This window comes from Equus quagga, chromosome 4 (genome assembly GCF_021613505.1).
Source record: "Equus quagga isolate Etosha38 chromosome 4, UCLA_HA_Equagga_1.0, whole genome shotgun sequence".
Taxonomy (NCBI): Eukaryota; Metazoa; Chordata; class Mammalia; order Perissodactyla; family Equidae; genus Equus; species Equus quagga.
In genome coordinates this window covers 78206633-78229449 of record NC_060270.1, presented here as the reverse complement: position 1 = coordinate 78229449, position 22817 = coordinate 78206633, and the positions used below count along the sequence as shown (strand labels likewise).

General features: G+C 40.4%; 1 protein-coding gene across 1 annotated transcript in view; it reads left to right on the top strand.

The window, feature by feature from the left end:
• Positions 1–12103: 12103 nt before the first annotated feature.
• The window catches only part of NCKAP5 (NCK associated protein 5), a 916311-nt gene continuing 905597 nt past the window's right edge, over positions 12104–22817 (top strand). The window contains exon 1 of the mRNA XM_046659632.1: positions 12104–12214. The gene's annotated coding sequence lies outside the window, so the exon portion shown is untranslated. The remainder of the gene's footprint in view (positions 12215–22817) is intronic.

Below are 22817 nucleotides of genomic sequence, written 5' to 3'. Positions count from 1 at the left end.
CTGGAATGCTCAGCTGATCTCAGCAGTCAGCTAGTGGCTGGACGGTGGCTGAGTCTCTAGGATGAATTCCCTCACATGTCTGGTTGTTGTCTGGTCTCATCTGAGTGAGAATTGGCCATGCAGGGTTCCTGAGAGCAGGAAGAAAGGGCAAGCCCCAATGCACAAGCACTTTTCAAGTTTCTGCTTATATCAGATTTGCTACTGTCCCGTCCGCCAAAGTAAGTCACAATGGCAAAGCCCAAATTCAAGGGGTGAAAATATGGACTCCATCACTTGATTCAATGGGGAAGATATTGACTCCACCACTTCCCCTGAAGAGGAGCTGCTAAGCCACATTGCAAAGAAGCATGTGTATAAGAATGGGAGGTCCTTGTGGCCGTTTTTATAGTCTGCCACAGAAGAGGACACCTGCTTATCCACACTGAGCAGCCAAATCAATCCTTGAAGATTATCCAAGTGTTTTAAAATTGGAACTAGAATCCCACTCTCCCATTGAAACCCTTTCAAAGATGTTTAGGTCCCTTATGGAAGGTTTATTCCTGGAAACCAGACCACCGTTTATGGTCATTTGGAAATTGGGTTCTGAGCACTCAACTTACAAAAAATCTTGAAAAATACAACCCACTTTTAATTTTGGGACTTCCTATGTTGTTGGCTGAAATAGGGTTGCAGAAAAGGACTAGTGCTTTTCTTTTTAAAAAAACTTAATTCTGTACTCTGACAGTTAAGAATTCCTTTCTGAGGTGGATACGGATGATAACCTCCTGATTTGAGCTTGAAGTTTGCACTATTTCACTTTTGGCTGGTTATAGTCAGAACCGCTATTTTCATTGTAGAGCCAAATGATTATTTATACTTCTCTTGGATCATTCTTTATATACCATTAGCAATGACATGCAAAGCACAAGGGACTGAATATTTACATCCAAAATTCTGAAGTGAATATTCTCCCTTTGGCAGATACAATTGCTCGGGCTGTAAGGCTTGGTAATAAAGAACCATATGTCATTTCTGGATTGTAAGTTGCCGCAGCAATGGCTTTTGAGCAGCTGAAGCTCTAAATCTCCCTGCTTCTCACTCTGTGTCTGAGCGTGGCTGAGGGTTGGTTGGGTATCGCCTGTTAAAGAACCCTGGAAGACGACAAAGAAACATTTCTTTGTTTTTTCCTAATGACTAATGCTTCAGAGTTGTTTTTATAAATGGAGTATTGTTATAACCTACAGTATGGCAGGATTCAGGGTTCAGTGCAAACAGTATTTCTTAGGCATTTAGGGGGATTCTGGGCTTGAGGTTGCCCTGCCAATCTATGGAGCAAAAGTCATGTTCCTTGGCCTCAGTCAGCTTGTATACTAATCAGACTGTAAGAGAGGAGTATAAATAACAGTAACCGCAGACAGAATATGCTGAATCCCCAAAGGAAGGCAAAGAAGAGAATATGAAGTTCAAAGAAAGGAGCGGTATCGTTCAACTTACAATCATAGCACGTATCACATGGCATTTCATCGTGGATTTTCGTGTCTCCTTGAAGGCAGAGGCTGAGGTTCTCCAGGTGTGATCATCTCCAGTGCCTCTCAAAGTGCCTGCTGCCGAGTGGAATAGATGTCGATGAATATCTGCAAAGCGAATAAATGGATGAACGCATCGATTCACTTAGCAGGAAGAAGAAAAGTTTTGTGGATGTGGTAAAATTTGCAGGCACTTAGAAGAACTGGCAGAAACCAGTGGGTTTGGGAGAGGAAGCACTTGCGATGGAGGGCACAGGGTAAGCAAAGATTTGGAACTGGGAAAGTACAAGACATTGAGGAGAAAGAATACAGTTTGGCTGCAGTGTGGAGGATACATTTAGAGCCTAGAGCTTTCAAGGTAAAGCTGAGGTGTGTATCAAGCCGTGGGAGGTGCCTCTTTGCCCCTCCTCTCCCTTCCTTGAGGGCTAAGCTTCAACTCATCCATTCCGTCCTCGATTCCAACTGGAAATTTGAGCAGAGTAAGGCAGAGCAAGGACAGGGTGAAGAAGAGCCAGCAGTGGCGTCAAGGTGTCTGAGCCCTTAGACAGCGACCACCTTCATCATAATAATAATGACAAAAATGGCTCCAAACTTAGGAGCCACACTAGTTAGCAAGCACTGTGCTGACCACTTAACGTGACTGTCTCATTTTATCCTTCAAACAGCCCTAATTCCTGGTTTGACAAAGAGGATAACACATTCTACATGGAGCTATTCAGATGTATAAAATAGTCACATTTTTTTTAAAAAAGCCTAATTGTATCTTCCCTTTATGGTCCCCAATAGCTTACATATATTCTTTCTCCTTATTAAATTCATACTGATAGCATCTGTTACTTTTTACGAAAGAAGAGAGTTCAGCATAGTGGTTAAGAACATGGATTTTGTCCTTAATGCTACCTAGATTAAATTTCTAGCTCTGGCACTTTCTGTTTCTGTGACTGTGGGCAAGAAATTTGCCCTTTCTGTGCCTCTGTTTCCTAATTTATAAAATATGAATGATAATAGTTTAACCTACCTCATATTGTTGTTATGAGAATTAAATAAATTGCTTTGCAAAAGGTTTAAGGAGCACTCCGTAATTGTTGGCTATTATAACTATTACAATCTCCGTTTTTTTCCCCCTAAGATTGGCACCTGAGCTAACAACTATTGCCAATCTTTTTTTTTTTCTTTCTGCTTTATCTCCCCAAACCCCCCTCGTACATAGTTGTATATCTTAGTTGCAGGTCCTTCTAGCTGTGGCATGTGGGATGCTGCCTCAATGTGGCCTGACGAGCAGTGCCACGTCTGCACCCAGGATCCGAACCAGTGAAACCCTGGGCCACTCCAGTGAAGCGCGTGAACTTAATCACTCGGCCACCAGGCCGGCCCCACAATCTCCCTTTTATGAGTGGAGAAGTCAAGGCACAGAAAGGTTAAGAAACTTGCCCAATATCACATAGCTAGCGAGCAGTGAGATCCAGCAAACTGACTTCAGACCACCAGTTCTGTGCCATGAAGGAGTCAACCCTCTCCTGGGCCTTTGATTGTCCATGATAGTTGCATCTTTCATGACTGCAGCTTTGGCATAGTCTCATTGGACGGACCCAAACAAATAATGTTAAGTAAACCCTATCTCTTTTTGTTGGAAGAGTTTTAAAGCTGACTGCTATTACCGAATGATCACCAACCGCTGGTCAGCAGAGTTCTGTTGATCACCTTCTCTGTAAAAGGTACAGAAAACAGAGATTCAAAGAGCTACATGGCCACGCTCCTTAGCTCAAAGAGCTTACAAGCAATTATAAAAGAACAGATGAAATGTATTCATGAGAAAATCCCAGCATAAGGCATATTTTAATACTCTTTGCCACTTACTCTAGACGAAGAGGGAGAAGTTGCTGTTTCACTGTGGCTGAGCTGATCGGGAATGGAGACTCTCTGAGGAGACAGGACTTACCTTGAGCCTTGAAAGATTTAGCCAAGAAGAGAGAAATATATCCTGGGGGCACAGGTAGATATGAGAGCGTGTGTGTGTGTGTGTCTAGAATAGGCCCAAAGTGTTACGGCAAGATTACATAGAGCAGGTCTGGAAGACTAGTGAGTGGATAGGTGATGGATGGATTGAGATGAGGAAAGAGAGCCAGGAAACAAAGAGCAAGCTGAGGACTGACTGTGTAATCTTGAAGTGAGGTGTGGAATTGAGACTATGGTTGTAAGTTTAAAATAATCTCTACTGCTTGGTTTGGCACTTTAAAGCACAGGTACTTTAATGTTTCAATCTTGCTTTTTTCCTAAATGGATATAATTTTTACACAGTTTAACTGACCCAGAACTCTAAAACGTTTGGGACAAACACCTCTTTTTAATCTCCCCATTGTTCATTGCCCAGGTGTTCTATCAGTATAAAACAAGAAGCTTCTTATGTATGTGTGTTTGGGTCAGTGTTGTTCTAAAGGTGGAGAATAAAGGAACTCAACCCTAGAAGAATATCCTCTAATTACTGTCTCCCTATTTTGATCTTGGGCTTTGCAGTAAATGGCTTCTGTTTCGGTCATTTATTGATTTGTTCTTTGAAAACCTTTTTGTTCCCATGTATCATCATTTTGCATGCATCCTGCCAGATCTCTGTCCTTGATTGCTATTATAAATTTTACCTTCTTCTCATACGTGGTTCAAGCCATTTTTTGAGTTAAAACACATATCTAAGTAATAAATAATTACAGTATTGATCCCTTCCAGACATCTTTGCTGAATTCGAAACTGCCATTTTCTCAACGTAGCATATTTGTATAGCAAAAATTAGGTCTAACTTTACTGGGCTTGCATTTAAGACTTTTTTTCATTTTTGTCATGATATTACCCAGTCTGCTTTTCCTAAATGCCTTTCCTAGAATTTAATGAAAAGGGACAGAAGTAGAATGGAGGGAAGACATTGAAAAATGGCCAATGGGGAGGTTAAAATAAATGCCTTTTAAATAAAGTGACTTTGAAAGATTAACTTTTTCAAGTGCAAACGTACTTATTATTGTTTTTGCTGTTATTAAAAAGATAGGATAAGATTTCTCTTTGAAATGATTATTAAAGCTATTAAATAATTATATGTATCCTTAACATTAAGTTATTTTAAAGGTTTATCACACTAAGTCTGGTGAGCCAATTGGCTTGTGAGCTGATGTGTTTTCTGTTTTTTTCCAAATGTAATTGAAGTTCAGAATTCCTACAGAACAATTTGATAATGTTATTTATCATTACAGGCATTTATTGTTACAAGGCCTTTCCTTAGCGACTAATTTTGCTTATGCAGCTAAAGATAATGTCAGTAGCACCTCAACTCATGGGTATGTCTTTAAGGCCAGAGTACTTGAGAAGAGTACTTACTCACAGAGTACTGTGAGTAAGAATGCCCCAGTTGTCTTCACATAGTAGTTTTAGTCTAGGGATGACAATAGAGGAAAAAAGGAATTCACATTAATTAAAGATCACTAATAAGTCAGACGTTTTCACATTTTATGATCTATGCACTCCTTACAAAGTCATATTACCATCCCTCTTTGGAGATGACACTGAGGCTCAGAGAGGTTAATTCACCTACCCAAGGTCACACAGTTAGTAAATGGCAGAGCAGAGGCTGATTTAATTAAGTGCATCTGACTGCGAGGACCGCCATTTTTCCATTGGGACCTGTTGCCTCTGCCTGAACAGAAGGGGTTTGTTTTTCATAAGAACAAAGTATATAACTCAGAGATGGGTTGGGCAGCTGGTCAACCTGAAAACAAACCTTGAGAGAAGCTTAGGTCCAGAATCCCTCACTTCTGTCCTCGTCCTCCCCTGCATGGCTCCCTCTAGGCCTGTCCTGATCCTTCAGCTAAGCCCTGGTCTCTGAGGAGGAACAGCACAATAGTGAGTAGCCAAGGCAAGTTCTGTAGTTTCTCATGGGTTTGAGAAAGACTATAATTCCAAGATAACAAACTCCAGTTTGTTTTTGAAGGTACTGAGCTTTGACAAGAAAAGATCAATTTGCATAGCATACTTTAGCAAAACTTCTTCTTGGACAAAACAAAAACAAAAGCAACAAAAACAAAAAATTTAAGATATCTTTACAAAATTGGGCATCTTGATAGACTTACACGGGAGATGAGGAGAAGATACCCTTGACTATTGGAGAAAGTAGTAGAAGACCAGGCAGGGCAATAAAGTGAGGCCAGATGAAGCTGGGGCTCTGGACATACCTGCTCGATTCCTATAAAGCCCAGGACAGTGTGTTTCCATGAGAGGCAGGACAGGCAGTGGTTAGAAATGAGATTTCTTGATTTGAATCATAGCTCTCCCACTCATGGCATTGTGAGTGAAGACAAGTAACTGTGCCTCAGTTCTTCCAACTGTAAAGTGGGAGTACTAATGGCATCTACCTTCATAGAACTATACTATCTGAGGCTCTTGGAACTAGGCCTGTTCCACAGAAAGCACTGTGCACAGGTTGGCTCTCAAACATGCTGTTAGACAATAAGTGAAACCCTGGGAGACACAAGATCTCGTTATGAGCCTACATGAGACAAAAATCAGGAAGGATCATTTACCAAAAAAATGCATTTCTATACCCCATAGCAATTATTTTATTTATCATTCACTATTTTGATGAATTCTTAAATGGTCAAGATAAAATGGAAGTTGGAATCATATATTTGTTTGCAGCACCCACCATCGTATAGGGTCCTCCATCTGTGACTTACCAAAATATTGATGAATTGTTGATTCAACCCTAATCTTCTGACAGCTCTTTAAATATTAAGCCTTTAAGGCACAGTCTTTGAATACAAGTACAATTCAGGGTGCCTCTCTCTCGTCTGTGTCTCTCTCTCCCGGCTATAAATCATCATCTGTTTGCTGGATAAACATCTGAATTCCCTGGTGCTCAGCAGCCCACTGATTTCACTCAAAGGTTGTCTCATCCAGCTCTGAATCTGGAGTCTGCTTTCTGAATGGCCAGTGAGATTTATTTTCCCTGGTGGTTGGAGCTGATATATTTTACCAAGGCAAAACCCCATACAACAAAGGGATAAATGCATGGGGTGGAATCATTTGCATAAAGTAAGTGAACCCCATCAATAAATCCCATTTATTTTGTTATCAGACAACTAGCCTTGTGAGAACCACATCCATCAGGAGACAGCCTCTCTGGCCCTTCTCACTTGAGTTCACACTGGATTGCATTGTCTCCCCAGCAGCCAATCTACTCTGAAATCAGTGTCATGGTTTCACACTCAGGTGCTTGGACTTCCGTAGACACCAGGCTTGTGGGGATAAGGATGCTCCTGTCAGAGGTATTGGCTCATCTGGCACAGTCCGGTCGACTGTTAGTATAAACTGCCCGCTTGCTTCTTGTTGATGAGCTTAGAGTTGGCAGGCAGAGTGGTTTAAGAAAAACATAAATAAAGCTGAGTTTAAAGCTTGGCTTTACCAATTTCTGGCTGTGACGATGTGAGCAAAAGTTTTAACACATCTGAACTTCAGTTTATGAATCTGTAAAATGAAGATAAATACTATTTACCTCATAGCATTTTGTGAGGATTAAAAGAGGCAACATAAATCATGCCTAGCACAATTTCTGCCTCACAGCAGCTGTTAGTCCTACCTTGTTTTTCTCATTCTCTTTCTCTCTTTTTCCTTCCCTCCCTTCTTTTCTTTCCTCCCTACCTCCTCTTCCTTCCTCACATGTGATTGTAAGTTGCCCAGGGCTTCTTGCGTGAGTCTAAATTATAGCTCCTGAGAATATTGTCACTTCCAGGGTCTGAGATATGGCTTCTGAGGCCTGAATATAAGGCTTCCCCATCAACCTTCAGCCTCCCTTCCTAGCCAAGGGACACTTGGCAGAGATCAAATCATTAGCCCAGTATTTAGGTCTCATCTTTCTCAAAAACTTAATGATCAATTTCCCTCATTCTAAGACTACTTTTGTTATCTCTTAGGCAAAATTTCCAGCAAGCAGAAAAGTTTGGCCTATTCAGTAGATGCACAATAAACGCTTGATAATTAAACCTATGATGGCCAAGCTCCAGGCGCTCATGGCATATGACATACAGATTCTGGGCACCAGCTGTTTTGGGAATCATACTAATCAAATGGATCAACAGGCCCGGCTTCTGGAAAGACAGTTAGATGCCAAATTAAGAGCTTGGGCTCCAGAGTCATATTGGCTGTGCTCTGTGTCCTCCAACACATTTCTTAATCTCTCTGAGCCTGAATTTTCCCATCGGTTAGTTAATGGGTGATAGTAAGGTGGTTTTGGAGTAAGCGAGAAATGGCCAGCGAGGCTCTTAGTGCAGAGTCAGTCCACACAGTAGGAGAAACAAAGATGGGCTAGTCGTGAGATGATCTGAAAAATGCCAGTTATGGGCTGCCTTGTGCCCCCTTAAATTCGTGTAGTGAAGTTCTAACCCTTAGTACCTCAGAATGTGACTTTATTTAGGTATAGAGTCTTTAAAGAGGTGACTAAGTTAAAACAAGGTCATTAGGGAGGGCCCTAATATGACTTTAAGAAGAAGCAATTAGGACAGAGATACGTACAGAGGAAAGACCATGTGAAGGCACAAGGAAAAGATGGCCATCTACAAGCCAAGGAGAGAGGCTTCAGAAGAAATCAATCCTGCCAACACCCTGGTCTTGGACTTCTAGCCTCCAGAATTGTGAGAAAATAAATTTCTACTATTTGAGTGCTCAAGTCTGTGGTACTTTGTTATGGCAGCCTTAGCACCACCCTGTGCCAGGACTGTTTCTCAGGGAGCCCAGTGATCCGGAGGAGAACCTTGCACTCAGCCTGGACTCCATCAATGACTGAATTTAACAAACCCGAATGTTTTGTTTTGGTCTTTCCTCCTGGGTTTTGCTCCCTGCTGAACAACAGCCCTGAGCCAGCTTGGCCACGTTGCAGACAAGGTTCCTGCATTGTCATGTGGAAGCGCTTTATCAGTACCTTTTAAATACCAGTATCTTAATCCACTTGCGTTTTCCCCTTTATTTCCTGAAGAGCCAAGGCACCTGGGATTTGATTGTTTTCTCAATGACTTGGCCATCTGCCTTGTGTGAATCTTCTGATTTACCAGAAATTGGGACCTCGTTGCTCCATCTGTCTTCTTGGATTTTGACCTCCTACCTGCTGACCTAAATTTGGCATGTGGGCCCTGAGGGCTTTCCAAGATTCAATGACTTCACTGTTTCTGTGACAGAGGAGTGTGACAAGCATGCGCACTCTAATATTAATCTTGGGTGGAGGATATGGTTAGTATAGCTGTGTCCATGCTACCCACGGACACACGAGGAAGTTGAGGCCCAGTCACGGTCATTGTTTGAAAAGTGGCATGTCGGGCATTAGGTTTGTTTCTCTGTAGCACCAAGACCTTCAGAGCCTTTCACTTTGCCTTCCTGGCTCTGATCCTTGACTTTTCTGTGACCTCCAGAACCTATCAGATCATTCTAACAGATTGTTCTACATTTCCAGAATATAGTTTCTTGCTTTGTGTCCAGGACGCACTATATGTCCCTAGATGGCCCCATACTAATCAGCTATAGTGAAGGGAATCTCTGACCTATTGAAGCCTGTACCTCAGTGTGTGGATAACGAAGGGCAGCATAAGCTGACACGCTCTGGCAGGGAGTTAAAACAGGATTGCTTTGCTACTCCTTGGAGAATGTGAGCTTCTCTAACCTGCCTCTACTGTATAGTAAGATTATCAGGATACTTACTAAAGCTCCATAAGCGGCAGAGAGGTATTTATGTCATGAGATCTAAAAATCCCTAGGTGGCCTTGTTCTATGATGACCATGCCATGTGTCTTGCGTAAGACTGGATTTCCTTACAGATACAGCACGCTCCTTGCTGTGCACAAAGGTGGCTCATAAGAGTAAGGCAAGGAGTAAGGACTTGGGCGCTTGAAATAAATCTGGAGTTATAAAAGCAGACTAAAGCCAAGGAAATATGTAGGAGTCAGTAGGCAAGTCAGAATGGGGGACCACTGGGCGTCCCAACATCGCAACAAGTATAGCAAAAGGAAATGTGCAACCTGGACATGTTTTTTATTGACTTTCGTTTCTTGCCTTAGTTATACTTTTTAAAAAAATAATAGTTTGAACCAGCCAATCTCTAAATTTGATCTATTTTCTAGAATGCTAATTTATTTTATTTGTTAAGTACCAGTGTCAGAGCATGTTAGCAACCTAGCTTACAGATACAAGATACTGGCAACATTAAGTATTTGCAATCTGAAATCAACTATTTTTCTAGAAGAAAAGTTTTTTTCATATGATTTCTGCTAAGGCTGCAGTAGGCCAAAATCCAAGGGGAAGGGCTGGTCTTGGAGAACAACTCTGGGAGCACGAGGTGACTCATGGGTGCTCACGTCATAGTATTCTAGCAACTGGTGAGCAATTGGACCTCACAGTACTGCGCCAGCATAGCCTTTGAGGTTTTGGCACTGAATTTAACTTTGTCAAACCATGAATCAAGGCTCTAGGATAATTTAAAAATAGATGATGGTAATACATGGAGCTTTCTGCTCACAGAATGACACAGTGGAGGACTGCCTATATGAGAAACACAAAATCTCTCTGAGCCAGTAAGATGTAGTGTGGTCACAATAAACAGTGAACCATTGGCTCAGGGCAGACGGGTCAGAACCCGCCAGATCACTCTCACCCTCTGTGTTTGCAGGAAAGCTTCTTCGTCCTAAATCACCCTCCTTAATCCTCTCAGTGGCTCCAAAATCTAAGGTAGAACGTTGGGCAAGACAAAAGTCAGGTGTCACCCATGCCCTCAGTATGGTCTTCCCAGTAGTTGTCAATTTCAACCATGTGTTGGATCAGATAGAGTTATACTCTCTCTCTCTCTCTCTCTCACACAGGACCAGTGACGTAATTTGCCAGGCCCATTGCAAAATGAAAAGGCAGGGGGCCTAGTTCAGAAGTGAAGAACTTCAAGATGGTGCCAGCATAGCCTTAATTCAAGTACAGGTCCCTTCTGAGCACGAGGCTCTGTGCAACTGTACAGGTTGTATGTCTACAGAGCTGGTCCTCATCCTTTCTCCCAATCTTCCCCTCTGCCTTCCTGAGAAGGAAGCCTGTTCACTTAGAGCGCTGGTTTTGGTCTTTGAACTGTTTGACAAATGCACTTGCGTACACCATTCTTTCTCTTGTATCGTCATGTTACGAGCCACAGACAATTTTATTGAAGTGAGGAAAAGGCATCAGAACAAATTTGACAGCTTTCTCTGGCTCACATTTTCCAGTGAGAGCCATCTTCAGGGCGCCAAGATCCTCCTGGATATTCTGACTGTGAACCAGGCGTTGTTAATGAGGGGTGAAAAATCAGGATTACCTGGGGTACTTCTTCGTATACTTTTAAGAGATTGTAAATCTGTAAACTCAATTCACATATGCTTTGAGAGGTTTTTCAGCAAAATATTGCTAATGAATCATTTGAAAGCTATTCCATTTATTTGTTATTTTATATACCCTATATCATCATTTTTTTTGAGACATATATATGTGTATATGCCCCCTGCTTCCCCCCTTGATGTTAGAATCTGTTTAAACTGACATTTGTTTCAGAGTATTTTAAACTTCAGTTTGGCTGGCAAATTCCGTGTGGTGATGATTATCCACTTCGACTTGGGGTGAATTTATTTGTGACTGGATCTAGCGGAGGCCACAAACTAATTATTGCAACCACCCAAGAAAAATAAAGGGAATGAGGAAATGCCACAAGTATCGACAATATTTATTGTAGCATACGGCTAATGTATAAAGAGGTCATAGAACGATGCATCTCAGGGGATCATTCAAAAGGAAAATTACTTAAATTAACTTTTCAGGCAAACCGAATTATGCATTATCCCCCTCCTGTAATACTATACAAAGTCAATGTTTGTGAAGCGAAGGACTGGGGGCTATAAATCAAGCCTTTCATAGGAACTGTTGTGTCTACAGGGATTTTTTTTTTTCCTTTGCATTTTTGGCTTTTAGATGAATGAAGAATTTTCTCAGCAAATTATTAATTACTCCTCCTTGCCTATAGAATTGAGTGCACTGTAGTTATGTAGGAGTCGATGGTATTCAAACTGCAGCTTTTGATGAAGTAATCGGCTGCTTCTGGGGCCTCTTTCAGCTGCCCTGGGCGTGCTTCACATGTAAACGACTGCCAAATGGATTCTTTCGACATTCCAGCCAATTAAAATACATTTAAAGTGCAGCTGGTGGAGAGGCAAGCCGGGCGATTGTGCGGAGAAGTTCAGGACACAGAGACAAAAAACGAACTTTGCGGAACCCAGCTCGGGCAGCCCAGCCAGGCCTGGGGGTGTGGGGTGGGGGAGGCAGTGCAGAAAATCACGAAAAGCGGCTATCTTTAGCTTCCGTCAGAATCAAAGATGACACTTTGCGCACCACCTTAAAAGACACAAAAGAGGAAAGCATGTTTGTTAGGGTGTCAGTTTTCTCCCCTTGCCTCTTGAAACTCGTTGTGTTGGCTGGTTGCCCAATGTGCTGCTGCATACAAATATTGACAGAACACAGCGGTGTTTGTTAAACGCCGGCTGGGGAAGCCAGTGATTAAAACTCTTGAAGGAAGATCTGAAAACCCCAGGAACTCTCCTCAATAGCCTTAGAACGTTGACCGAGTGAGAGAGAAAACTGTGGGCTAAGGTGAAACACTCACCATCCCTGTCTGCTATGCCTTTTCGGTAAGGACAGAATTTTCTTTTCTCTTCTTCTTTCTTTAATGTGTATGTCGGTGTGGAGGAAAGAGCGTCAACGTGTGAAGCACTCTGCTCCAGAGCTCTGATTTGCCGAGCGCAGGGTTTGCTGGTGATTTTTCCCGAGGACGTGAGGGGATGGCACTGTGTAAATAGACACAAGGTATTTCACAGCACGTGGAGTCTGCCAGCGCCTTTCCAGAATTCAGAATGATACATTTTTAAATGTTTGCCTCTGCTGATCTGTCTCAGTACTTGCTGCCTGTGTCCAGGTGTCCCAAGATGGACAGCAAATAGATTACAATTCCTTTGAACCAATAGGGTGTGATGTACATGCTTGTTTAATTTTTATTTTCATTTTAAATATTGTCTGGTTCATTTCGTTGTCAGCGCCACGCCTATGCGTGCAAAAAATAGTTTCTTCCTTCTGGGTTAATATTCAACGAGCCACAAGCGTTCTGTTTTCCTAAAGCAAATCCAAAATGTTTGGAAATGCTTTGCTTTATCTTGACTTTAGTTGGGGAAGCTGCTCACTTGGGAATTTGTTCTGAATCGCTCTTTTCTTATACTTTAAGGAGGCAGCTGCAGTTGCACTATCTGTGTGGTTCTGCAGGCTCTATAAACACCCAGCTCTGTGGGTTGCGCTCAGATGCCGGTCTGAAATTCCTGAGAATGCTAAGAGCGAGCGTGGCTGAGCAGGAGTATGGATTCCTACCCATCAATTTACCAACGAAAGACACACAAAGTTCCTGATTGTTTCCTATCTTTGCCTGTCACGGTTGGCCCTTTCTGGCTTCAGTTTTGTTCATTGCAAACAAAGAATCTTGCACATTTCACAGCGAAGGATCATGTTGCAGTGTCCTGAGCTCAGTTAAATGTGCTTTATTAATCTTTAATGTGCCAGTAGCTCTGAGGCTATGCCAAGCTGAGACTTTCCAAAACTCTTCAAGCTACCTGCTGCCAAGATAAACGGTGGCAGGCCCAGAAGGGATATTTTAAAGAAACTTGCAAGAGCAAAGTTTTACCTATTAAGTTTTTCTTGAGTCAATGAAAGAAATCTTAAATAAAAGGGATTTTAGAAAGAACTGCCTCAACTCTATACCCTCTGTGTGAGAGACCTACCAGTGGGAGTCCATCTCCTCACACACACAGTGGCCTATGCTCTGTGTGGAGGAGAGAATAAGGCATTCTACTGTGTGGGTGTTGGGTTGTGTTTATAAAATGGGTGCTGTGTGAATGGAGACATGTGTGAATGCAGAAAGCTTTCCTGCCCGTGGTAGTGTCTGAGCCCAGAGAAAAATAAGGCTACACATGTGGTGGGCCACTTGTCCAATTCAACCATTTCAGACATACCGAAAGAGCCAGAGATGGGCAGCGGTCACAGAAGTCCATTTGGACAGAAGTGTAACGTTGTACAGAAGAAAAATGGCATGAAATACCTCAGAAAATTTGGCACTAGAGGTGACTTAATGACTCAGAGGACAATGTGGACCTCTGTTTGACTGAGCAGGGCCTGGAGAATGTAAGGCTGTAACCTCTTGGGGCGGTGGGTTGCTCATCAGGCTAAGGCAGGGTGAATGGTGCCATCATCATTCCTTGGGGATGCAGATAATAGACAAAATGGACCTGCCTTTAAACACAAGTCCTGCAAGCAGAGACTTCATCTGTCAGGGTTGCTACGAGGAAAGCACTGAATTGGAGCTGGCAGGAGCTCCAAGGTCCTTTCTGATTTAGACTCGATGATGCAAAGACTTTGCAAATATGTGTAGGCAACGATGAGAGTGAGAGATGGCCTCAATAAAGCAGGTGGTTTTATTGTCTTTAGAGTCCAGTCCAGGCTCCTTCCTGTGGCCTGTCTAGAACAGGGTTGATAAACTATGTGTCACAGTCTAAAATCTGCCTGCTATGATTTTTTATAAATAAAGTTTTATTGGAACACAGACACACCCCTTTGTTTACATATTGTCTATGGCTGCTTTTGGGCTACCACAGCAGAGTTGAGTAGTTGTAACAAAGACCCTATGGCCCCAAAAAGCCTGAAACATTAGTATCTGGCCCTTTATAGAAAAAGTTTAACAGGCTAGACATGGGGCAGAACGCTTCTCAAACTGTCTAGGGTGAAGGACCAGTTTTTCTTTTCTTTTAATTTCCAATCTATTATGGACTGATAGTTTTGTTAAATATGATAAAAATGTTGATCGAATGTTGTGGTGATAGCAAATTGCTACAAAGGTTCTAAACATTTACTCTTATTTTGTACTTATCTCATCATGGATCCTCAACAAACATTTTGTGGACTACTGCCAGTCCGTGGACCACACTTTGAGCAGCTGTAGCCCCTGCTTAGTTTTCTGTTGTCATCTTGTGGCATTTGTCCCAAATTCCCAATTATGCTGCTGCTCTTTCTGAGGCTTGACTATAATAAACTCGTTTCCAAATTTGGGCCTGTGCTACTGCTTTTGCTCCACCTGGAAATTTCTTTCCCCCTTAGTCTTCCCTGAGCTCTTCCTTTCCTTTGGGTCTCTGCTTTAATGCACTTTGTCAAGGAGATTTTTTGATCACTCCTCTGACAAATCTTCCCTCATCTTACATTACACTTTCTTTAGAGCACTTATTAGAATCAATACTTGTCTTGTTTATTTATTTATCTTCCTATTATTTGGCTCTGTATATCAGTCTGGATTTAGTAACAGATAACATAATCCATTTCAGCTGGTATAAATGAAAAGGGATTTCATACTGGTTTTAGGTAGCACATTGACTCTTGAAGGAGTTGGGGAGCAGGCAGAGCTTCCAAGATAATAATTGAAACAACACAGTGGATTACCACTATGTCTCTGTCAATATACAAAGCTAAGGATCAGGAAGCCGATGCCACCACTGTTAGTTCCATGATTACACTGTCATCATCTCCTTCACCAAAATGAGCATCTCTGTTTCTTGAACACCTGAAGCTAAAGACAGGATACTTGGACCTTTGCTAAAGAGATTGCAGAATACTCAAAACCTCTGGCAGGGACCCCAGAAACATAGCACATAGCATCTACCTCATGATCTTCACTCTGACTTTCAAGTCCCACTGGGGGTGGGGGGTCTCCTGGGTGAAATCTGGATCATGGTCGAACTCAAGCTATGAGAGAGTTAGGGAGATGCCATCTTAAGTTTTTAGTCTTTACTGCTGGAATGGAGTCACCAGAATCTTCCTCCACCCACTATTGGAAGGTAATCTCCATGTGCGTAGGGACAATTTCTGTGGGTTCATCCCCCTATACCAATGCTAAGATTAGAGCCTGGCATGTATAACATGCCCAATAAATGTTCATTATGTAAGCATACGCATGAATGAATGAACAGTATGTTTCCTGGAAGTCTGTGATTTACAGGAGGGTAGCGTGTGGCACACATGAGGGAAATTCATGAATATGAATCACCTGGGAAATGTTATGGCGGGAGAAGAAAGTCTACCTATAGGTAATAGTCTCACCTTCAAAACATAACTTGTTTTTCCAAATTGATACATATTCATGCAGCTGCCGTTAGTCAGTTGGCTCACGGATAGGAATATTCTGGTTACCACCAAACGTTATCATTTACTGAGGGCTTATTATGAGCCATCCACTACACTAAGTGCTATATATGCATTAGCTCATTTAATCTGCAAAATATCCCAACGAAGTAGGCATTATCTCCATCTATCGAAAGGAAACCGAGGCTTTGAGAGGTGAAGTGACTTCCCCAAGTCACATAGCCAGTGAGTGGTGCAGCCAGATGTAATCCCGTGACTTTTTGAAACTCTTTGTAAATGTTGTTTGCACTCTAACCTCTAATTATAACCCTGCATGTAATTTATCTTTCTGGCCGTTGTTCCTTCACCTAAGACTTTCCTGTTTTGTTTCCATCCTAGTGGCTGGTTAATCTATTGCATTATCTACCTTGTGCTTCAGCAAGGTGAACTCTAGTCATCAGGACTGAGATATCTGTACAGGTCCCTGGTCACCATTGCTGAACATTGCTCAGCATCGGCACTGAATTTGTGGGTGTGTAGGTGAGGGTATAGAAGGGGTAGGACAGAACTAGATCTACAGTGATTCAGTGTATCAAGAAATTGCTCTTAGGACAAAAATCCTAGAGGGTAGGATATTGCTCTTAGAATGCGACAGTCCTCCACCCTCATGCTATATGTTTGATTAAAAATTTCAAGTCTTTGTGTTCTGTTTGGTTGCAGTTCTACTTCACATTATCTTCATTAAACACAGTGATATTGGGTAATAATTGTGATTTGTCATTTGTTGAGAAAAAATAAGTTGAAAATTATTTTTACATTAGAAATTTTAAAGGACTCAAAGATACCTTTGAAGAGAGAGTTTCGGACAAGGGGTGGGGTAAAAAAGATTACTTAACAACAATGTATAAGATGAGATAAGCCACTTAAAGTCCTAACCCTAGTTCCCATAAAAATGCTAAGGGGAAAGAGAAGTACTTCTGGAATGGTAGAGTAAAGACCTCTGAAAATCTGTTCCACAAAAGCAAGGAGAACACTGACAAAAATGACCAAAATGAACAGTTTTTAAACTTGGGAAATTAAACAAAAGCTTGCAACAATCTGGGGAGCATTTATTTAGGGAAAAACCTCCTGAACCTCAGTAAGAACAGTGAGTCTTGTGTCATTTAATATGCCCTATTCCCATTCCCCTCTTCCCAGCTCTGGGGAAGCCTTAAAAACCAATAGTTTTGCCATCACAGTAGCTGTGAAAACCAGTAGTCTAGCAGCCACCGGGGAGGGCTAAAACCTGTTTGGAGCTCTACAAAGAGCCTCATTCTCAGAGAATTGTCATGATTTGACCTGTCTGGGAGCTCCCTGGAAACTCCCACTTGCAGGTCTTGTCTTTATTTGACCTGATTCAGAACTCACTCAGTGAAAAGAACCTTTCTTCTGGGATACTTGTCAAAAACAATCACAGCAATTGTTTAATATTGCAGCTGCCTGAGGCAGCAATAAGAGTTGGGGCAAACAGGATGCTAATAAAAAATTTTAAATTAAAAGCTAGGGAATGAGGTGTCCATCAGGGATTTGAAAGGCTCACATATTCCTGGAAATATAAAAGGCATGCACATTCTCAGGAAAGACCTGAGAAAACCCTAATCTCTCACCTATGGCTGACCTTCAGCATCTGCACAAGCAGGGAATGAAGGCTAAGGAACAGTTGTAAACAGCTGATAAGTTGAAGGTGTGCCCCACTATACACAAAAATCTCCTCAGTAAAGGCTGGAAGACTTATTGGTTCAAGGCATTTAAAAAAATATCTGCCCAGCCATTAGCTGACCACTAAGCTAACCACACATGATAAAGAATATTCTATTCTACAGAATAGAATCAGGAAAGTCACTAAAAAATAGCAACAATAACTACAACAAGAACAATAACAACAACAACAAACAGAAATGACAATGAACCACGGTTGGGGGAGATATGATTTCCTGAGTTGCTGCACTGTATTATTTTAAATGTCCAGTTTTCAAAAAATGTTTATGAGACATGCAAAGAAACAGCAACATAAGTGCCATACACAGGGGGAAAAAAGGCAATCAATAGAAATTATCCTTGAAGAAGCCCAGACATTGGACTTCCTAGACAAAGACTTTCAGTCGGTAACCATAAATGTGTCCAAAGAACTAAAGAAATCATATCTAAAGGAATAAAGGAAAATATGAAACAATATCTTACCAGAGAATATCAATAAAGAAGTAGAAATTATAAAAAGAAACTAATTCAAAATTTTGGAGCTGAAAAGTATAATAACTAAAATGAAAAATTCACTAATGAGGTTCACCAGCAGGTTTGAGTAGACAGAAAAAAGAATCAGAAAATTTGAAGATAGACCAATGAGATTATTTAGTACGAAAACAGAAAGGAAAAAATGAAGAAAAATTAGCAGAACCTCATAGACCTGTGGGACATCGTCAAGTGTTCCAACATACACATAATGGGAGTCTGAGAAGGAAAGGAGAGACAGAAAGGGACAGAAAGAATATTTGAAGAAATAATAGCTGAAAACGTCTCAAATTTGATAAAAAACATGAATCTACATAACCAAGATGCTCAATGCTTTCCAAGTATGATAAACTCGAAGAGGCCCACTCTGAGAAATGTTATAACCAAATTTTCGAAAATTGAAAAGAGAATCTTGAAAGCAGCAAGAGAGAAGTGTCTTTGTTATGTATAAGGGCGTCTCACTAATATTAACAGCCAATTTCTCATCAGAAACCATGGAGGCCAGAAAGCATTGGGATGACATATTCAAAGTACTGAAAGAAAAAGACTGTCAACCGAGAAATCTATATCCAGCAAAAGTATTCTTCAAAAATGAAGAATAAATTAAGATATTGCCAGATAAACAAAAACTGAGAGTAGTCATCACTAACAGATCTTTCCTTTCTTAAATTACTGAAGGGAATCCTTCAGGCTGAAAGGAAAGTGAACTAGATGGTAACTTGAGTCCTCACAAAGAAATAATGAGCACTGGTAAAACATAAAAGACAGTATACATGCATTTTTTGTTTATAACTCCGTTTCTAATCCTGCCTGATTTAAAAGACACCTGCAAGACAAAGCTATGAGTACAAAACGATGTTGATGAACTTGTAAGGTATAAAGATGTAATGTGTATGACAATAAGAAGACAAAGGGGAGTAGCTATATAGGAGGAAAGTTTTTGTATACTATTGAAATAAGGTAGGTATTAATCCAAGTAGATTATTATCTACTTGTAACCTAGATGAAATAGACAAATTCTTAGACACAAATACTGAAACTCAAAAACAAATAGAAAATCTGAATAGAGTTTTAACAAGTAAAAAAGACTGGATTAGTAATCAACAAATTTGCTATAAAAAAAGCCCAGGCCAGATAGCTACTTGGTGAATTCTATCAAATATTAAAAGAAGAATTAACACTAATCCTTCACAAACTCTTCTAAAAAATAAAAGAGAACAATTCCCAACTCAGTCTATGAGGCTGGTATTAAGGTGATACCAAAACTAGACGAAGAAAGAAGAAACAAAACTACAGACGAATATGTCCTATGAATATAGACATTATAATTCTTAACACAATACTAGCAAACCAAATACAACAACATATAAAAAGAATTATACACCATGACTAAGTGAGATTTATCTCAGGAATACGAGACTGGTAATGCATATGAAAAATAATCAATGTAACACAACATATTAATAGAATAAAGGATGAAAACCATGTGATCATCTGAATAGATGCATAAAAAGCACTTGACAATATCAAACACCTTTTCCTGATAAAAACTCTGAACACAGGGCCGGCCCAGTTGCGCAGTGGTTAATTCATGTGTCCTGCTTTGGCAGCCTGAGGTTTGCTGGTTCGGATCCCAGGTGCAGACCTATACACTGCTTGTCAAGCCATGCTGTGGTGGGCATACCACATATAAAGTAGAGGAAGATGGGCACGGATGTTAGCTCAGGGCCAGTCTTCCTCAGCAAAAAGAGGAGGATTGGTGGCAGATGTTAGCTCAGGGCTAATCTTTCTCAAAAAGAAAAAAAATCTCTGAACAAGCTAGGAATAGAAGAGAACTGCCTCAACTTGACAGAGGAAATCTACAAAACCTGACAGCTAACATTACACTTAACAGTGAAAGACCTTTCCCCCAAGATAAAGATAAGATCTCTGCTCTCATCACTTCTTTGCACTGTATTGTATGGTACTGTATTTGTACTGTAGTTCTTGCCAGAGCAATTAGACAAGAAAAAGAAATGAAAACTCCCAGATTGGAATGAAGTAAAACTAACTCTATTTGCTGATAACATGATTTTGTATGCAGAAAATCCTAAGGAATCCATTAACAAATAGAATTAATACATCAATTCGGCAAGTTATAGGATATAAGATGAATCTACAAAATTCAATTGTATGTCTATACAATAGCAATGAACAATTTGAAAATAAAATTAAAAAAGCAATTCAATTTATAATAATATCAAAAAGAATAAAATATTTGGGAAGAAATTTAACAAAAGAAGTCCCAGACTTGCACACTGAGAACTACTACGTATTGCTGAAGGAAATTAAAGGAGATCTAAATAAATGGGGAGATAACCCAGGTACATGTATTGCAAGACTTAACACTGTTAAGGTGGCAATACTGCCCATACTGATCTAGAGATTCAACATGATTGTTCTCAAAATCCAAGCTGCCTTTTTTTCCAGAAACTGACAAGCTGATGCTAAGATATATATGGAAATGCAAGTGAACCAGAATAGCCAAAACAATCTGGAAAAAGAAGAGCAAAGTTGTAACTCGCAGTTCTTGATTTCAAAAGTTACTGCAAAGCAACAGCACTAAAAACACGGTGTTCCTGGCATAAAACTAGACATATAGATCAAGGGAATCAAATTGAGAGTTTAGGAATAAACCTTTACATTTATGGCCGATTGATTTTTGACAAGGGTGCCAAGACAAAGTCATTGAGAAAAAATTGTGTTTTCAACAAATGGTGCTGGGACAGGTGGATATCCGCATGTAAAAGAATACAGTTGGAACGCTAATGCACACCCCCCTATACAAAAATTAGTTCAAAATGGATCACAGACCTAAATATAAGAGCTAAAACTACAATAATCTTGGAAAACATAGGAATAAATCTTCATGATTTTGAATTAGGAAAAGGTTTATCAGCTATGACACCAAAAGCAAAAGTGACAAGATGAAAAATAGTAAATGAGACTTCATTAAAATTAAAAGCTTTTGTGCTTCATCAGGTAAGTGAAAAAGCCCACACAATGGGAGAAAATATTTACAAATCATATATCTGATAAGGGACTTGTATTCCATACAATGGAATATTATTCAACCAAATATATAAAGAACTCTTACTACTCAACCACAAGACAAATAACTCACTTAAAAAATGGGCTAAGAATTCAGTCATATCATCTAACAAGTTATACAAATGGCCAATAAGCACGTGAAAATACTCTCAACATCATCAGTCATTGGGTAAATGCAAAACGAAAGCAAGTGAAATACCACTTTGCACCTACCAGGATGGCTATAATAAAAAAAAGGACTAATTACAAATGTTGGCAAGGATGTGGAGAACTTAGAACCCTCATATGTTGCTGGTTGGAATGTACAATGGTACAGCCATTTTAGAAAAGATTTGGCAATTCCTTAAAATGCTAAACAGAGTTCTTGTATGGTCCTGCAATTCGCCTCCTACATGTATATCTAAGAGAATCATAAACATATATCCACACAAAAACTTGTATGCAAATGTTCTTAGCAGCATTATGCATAGTTTCCAAAAAGTCAAAAGAACCCAAATGTCTGTCAATTGATAAATGAATAAACAAAATGTGGCATACCCATACAATGGAATATTATCAAGCATACCACAATATGGATAAACCTTTGAAAAATTATGCTAACTGAAAGAAGACAGACAAAAAAGGCCACATATTCTATGATTCCATTTATGTAAAATGCTCAGAACAGGCAAATCTATAGAGACAGAAAGTAGATTAGTGGTTGTTAGGGGCTGGGAAAAAGGGAGATTGGGGTGTGATTGATAACTGGCATGGCATTTTTGGGGGGGGTAATAAAATATTCTGGAATTTCTTGTTTCTTTTGGGGTAATAAAATATCCTGGAACTAGATATTGGTGATGGTTGCATATCTCTGTGAATATACTAAAAACTACTGAATTGTGCTCCTTGACAAAGAGAATTTTATTATATGTCAATTATATCTCAATAAATCTGTTATTTTAAAGAAATGCTAAGAGGAGAAACCAAAGTAATTGGACACTTCACAGTCAGGTCTGCCTTACTTGTTTTTGAGCATCAGACAAGAATGCAAATAGAGGTCCACATGCCCCAAGTCAAATATTTTAAAATTGTGACTGAAGCAAACACAATCTTAAGTATGTTCTATTCTCCTGCATTGGCAAATGCACCCTTGTCCAGCAACAGTTTTGTACTGTTGGCTATGGGATGTCAGCAAGGGCTTTAAGAAAAACAGTGATGTGATCATATTATCATTTCTGAAACAGCCTGTTGGCAGCCCTGTCAAGGTGTGAGTAGAAGTAAGCCGGGGGATAGTAGTTAATAAGCTATGGTGCTGGTTCTACCAGGAGTTGAGGAGGACTCGACCTTATGTCATAGCTAAGGAGAAGGTGTAACAGATACAACTGACATTCTAAAAGCTGGATCAGCTGAGATGGCTGTGGAAGGGGAAGGAGGGAGGAGAGAAAGGAGAAAGAGGCCAGCTGACCTTTAGAGCTTCAGTGACTCAGGCTGGTGACATTACCTAAGAGAAAAAAAAAGCAGCAGGTTCTAATGAGAGTGGAGGAATCTTGAGAGCTAGGCTTTGTGTAAGTGAGGCTGAGCTCTGTGTGGGACGTGAGGTGGAAGTGACCAATTAGGGTTTAGAAGCACATGCTTGGAGCATAGAAAAGAGGTTTGAGTTAGTAAAATGATTTAGAAGTCATCAGAATTCTCAGAATCCCAGGAGGGAGTAAGATTTAATAAAGGAGGAATAAAAGAGTAAAAACTAAA